The sequence below is a fragment of the Lontra canadensis genome, unplaced genomic scaffold (genome assembly GCF_010015895.1).
Source record: "Lontra canadensis isolate GAN:19392208 unplaced genomic scaffold, GSC_riverotter_1.0 scaffold373, whole genome shotgun sequence".
In the NCBI taxonomy this organism is placed as follows: Eukaryota; Metazoa; Chordata; class Mammalia; order Carnivora; family Mustelidae; genus Lontra; species Lontra canadensis.
In genome coordinates this window covers 5,763-10,149 of record NW_022631367.1, presented here as the reverse complement: position 1 = coordinate 10,149, position 4,387 = coordinate 5,763, and positions in this window count along the sequence as shown.

Genomic DNA, 4,387 nt, shown 5'->3' with positions numbered 1-4,387 from the left:
GCTGGCGAAGATACCAAGCAATGGGCGTTCTCCACGGCTGGTGGGATGTAAATCGTGAGACCTACTTTGAGAAACAGTTTGCCCTTTATCTGGTAGAGTTGAAGATACACATATCCTGTGACAGGCAATTCTACTTCTGGATCTATACCTTGAAGAAGCCCAAGCACATGGGGACCAAAAGAAGTGTACAAGATATTTGAAGCCTCATAATAGCCAAAAACTGGAAATAAACCAAAAATTCATCCCTAGATATATTGCCTGTTGTAAGTTCAGGTAGCAAAATTCCACTACACAGCAATTAACAGGAGGGAATATAATAACATACAACCATGAGCATGGATCACACAAATACAATGTTCAATGAAAGAAGCAAAACAGAACAGATCACATGACATGATGGCGTTCGTAAAAAGTTCAAGTGCAGGTACCCCTAAATGATCTGTTTAGGAATGCATATCCAGGCAGTGCAACTATGAAGGAAACCCAGGAAGTAAGTGTCATAAACCCAAGATAGTAGGGGAATAGGTGGGGTCAGGAAAGGATATAGGGGGCTCCTTGACTACTGAAAACAATCCATGCAATGACCTGGATAACAGTTACACAAATGTTCACTTCATGATTACTCATTAGCTCTGAATTTTGATTAATGTATTTTTGTGTGCATTGTATTTCACAGTTTTAAAAAACTAAAAAAGCCTGCCCCAAGAACCTTATAATCTAAAACAGAAATATACAAATTAGAGTACAAAAAAACAATTATACAAAAGACAGGGAGAATACGGGGATAAAAAGCATTCTGAGCCTTACCTGGGAGAAATCAAGGAGGGCTTCACAGAAGTAGCAGTATTTGTACTGAATGAAGTATGAAGAGAAAAATAAGGTGAAGACTGAAATGATACAACTACGTCACTAGAGATCTTGACAAGAGCAATGTTAAGAATAGATATTGTGAAGAAAGAACCCAGACTCCAATAGGTTGAGATGAGGATTTAGAGATTAGAATTCAGACTCTTTCTAGAACTTAGGCTATAAGAGGAAAAATGGGTATGGGTCTAGAGTAAGAGTGGTCAAGGTAGAGTTGGAGCTTGGGGAGTTCATTTGTTAAGACAGGAGGGGACTAAGTGTATTTATATGCAGACAAAAATAGACTAAAAAGGAATGGGAGCTTGAATGTGGAGAGAAAAGTTTATCTAATACCAATGCAAGATCCTTGAGGAGTCAAGAGAATATGGAATTAACAGCACAGATAATCTGATTAGCACTGGATGGGGAGGGAGAGAGAGAGAGAGAGAGAGAGAGAGAGAGAGAGACCCCTTCATTCAGGCTGGGAACAGGAGAAGGGAGAATATGGTAGGGCATAATAAGTCAGCAGGTGGGTGGTAGCTCCTCAAATTAGAGCTTTTCTGTTTCATTTTTTCCCCATTATTTTGCAAACATCATGTAATACATGTTGTAAGAGAACACCGGAAAAGCACAGAGAAGTATGAAGGAACAAAAATCCACTGCTTTCATTCTGGCCTATTTCACTCCAGTCTTTTTTCCATGCTTCTTTCCTTCGAGATTTGATAACATGCAGGGCACCTGGGTGGCTCAGTAGGTTAAGCCTCTGCCTTCGGCTGGCATCATGGTCTCAGGGTCCTGGGATCAAGCCCCACCTCAGGGTCTCTGCTCATTGGGGAGCCTGCTTCCTCCTCTCTCTCTGCCTGCCTCTCTGCCTACTTGTGATTTCTGTCTGTCAAATAAACAAATAAAATCTTAAAAAAAAAAAGGAATTGATAACATGCTATAAATTCTTTTTTTATATAGCTTTGGTTTTTATTTCTGGGTGTTTTTTTTTTTTTCTGTATAATTGAAAACAAAACTAACTCTTAGAGGAAAGGGATATGGAGAACTTTAAATATAGCCAAGGATTAGAATAATCATCATAGGAAAGCAAAGTGAGTGCTAAATAAGAATATGTAATAGGCTTTGCAAATGGAGAGTCCACTGGGTCCAGATGATACTAGATTTCAGAAGTCCGCAGCTGCCCGGGGAGCATGGTTGAATGATTCGCTCCAGCATGTTCAGCAACCCACGTAAAGGAGCAGAGAAGGATTAGATTAATCTAAAATCTGAGCTTTGCCTGGCAATGAGTGTTCATTTTATAATCCTCACCAGAGTCCTGATTTTATAAAATCAGTAATGGCCTTTTTACAGATGAGGAAATTGATAGCTCAGAAAAGTGACTGGTCCAGCAGTGCACACAAGGGAGAGTGAGTCTAAGGGAAACCAAGATCTCGGATTCCCAGCCCAGCGCTCTGTCCACATCACCACAGATGTCTCCTAGAACCGACAGGTCCCTGGAATCTTTTAGGTAAATTGACCAGAGCTCTGGGCTCAAATGAGCTGGTTAATAAAGTCTCATCATCATTAAGGAAAAGTACACATGTTATCTATATGAATAAAGAGGCAAAGTTTTCCTCTAAGGTGAAAGTGATACATCTATGAAATTCTTATTTCAACTGAAAAACTTATACAGGTCTAGACCCCTACAGTAACAAACAAAACAAAACAAATCTCCATGCTCATAGCTCAAGTCTTAATTTAAAAGCAATATAATTTACTTGACTATGCATCCTAATTGGTATTCAACTCTTAAAAACAGGAAATTCGGGGCTCAGTGGGTTAAAGCCTCTTCCTTCGGCTCAGGTCATGATCCCAAGGTCCTGGGATCGAGCCCCACATCGGGCTCTCTGCTCACTGGGGAGTCTGCTTCCTCCTCTCTCTGTCTCTCTTTCTGCCTGCTTGTGATCTCTCTCTGTCAAATAAATAAATAAAATCTTAAAAAAAGAAACAACAACAGGAAATTCGTCATCAGTAAATATGAGGTTATATCAAACAGAGTGAAGATCCCCTTAAAATTTTCTCCTAATGTCCCCTGCCATCTAAATCTCACTGCACCACCCAAGCAGAATTTCTGACCATTCAGATCTCCAGCTTAAGTAAGAGACCCAAATGTTCCATTTTTAGAATATTAGGCATATGGGATGGTGCTGGGGAAGGGCACAGGGGACAGAGTAGAGCCTTCTCACTCTCCCTTCTGAAAGCCCCCAGCTCTGGGGAAACCAGACTGTACAGAGCATGGAGGGGCTAGAAGTTGGTTTCCCCGCCCACCATCACGCTGTTCTCTAGTCCTTCCCAGTTCCCCACCACCTTGAGGGGAGAGGGAAATACAGGCATCCCCTGCTTTTCCAAGTTCACATCACACCACTTCGCATTTATGGAAGACCTAAGTACCTGTGTTTGCTAACTAAAAGAAACCCAAAGAGAATTTTCATTTTTATGGGGGGGGGGCGAGGGCCACAAAGGTGAGCACCGAAAATAGCACTCAGAATTTGCTCCACAGAAAGGGTTACAGAGCCAGTGAGAGTGGCCCAGCCAAGCTCCTTCCCTGGCAACTACCCTCAGTGTCTTAGCATCAGGCCCCACAGCTCTGAACTTGATTTAGTCTGCACATCGTTAGGAAGATGTTCCAGAGGTATCCGGAACACCTAAAAGAGGTTGTTTCTTGAGTCTGGGAATGCTCAAAATATAAATTAACTGTAATTGCATCTCCACTTTATGCCATTTCAGCTTAGGAAAGGTTTCATTGGAACACTTGACTCAGATAGCAAGGGAAACCTGTAAATATCTAAGATGGGCTCTCCCAGCAGATGCTGCCTGCCTGCCACTCACCACGTCTGAGTTCAAACTCGCCTCAGTGGCTTGTGCACACCCCTTCCCTCAGTCCCCAGAGAACACCCCCTCCTAATGCCTCCACTCCTCTGAGCTTCTGCTCCCTCTCCAGCCCCTTTCCCAGCCCCTTTCCCAGCCCTGGCAGGATGGTTCCGCAGTCCCTGAGTTTCTATTCCTCGAGCCCTCTAGTGGCCAAGACATGATGGGACCCGCGGGGTACAAAGGATGGGTGGGAAAGAAACATCAGGGACTTGAGTAGGAGGGGAGAGGGAGAAGGGCAGAATGCGGAAAGACAGAAATACCTGGACCAAGCCCAGGGGCCCAGCCTAAGGTACAGGCGGTAGAGGATAGAAGCCAAAGCAGTTGCAGATGTCTAAGAGACAAATGCAGGTGAGATTGCAGGCCACGTGGACAAATTACCTGAGTTCAAATCTCAGCTCTCGCCACCTACAAACTGTGTGTCCTTGGACAAACTTCTGAATATTCCCAGGCCTCAGATTTTCTCCTCTTTAAAACGTGGGTAAGAATAGTATCTTCCTGGGGTGTCTGGGTGGCTCAGTCAGTTAAGCATCTGCCTTCAGTTCCGGTCATGATCCCAGGGTCCTGGGATCCAGCCGCACATCAGGCTCCCTGCTCAGCGGAGAGTCTGCTTCTCCCTCTCCCTCTGCCCTTC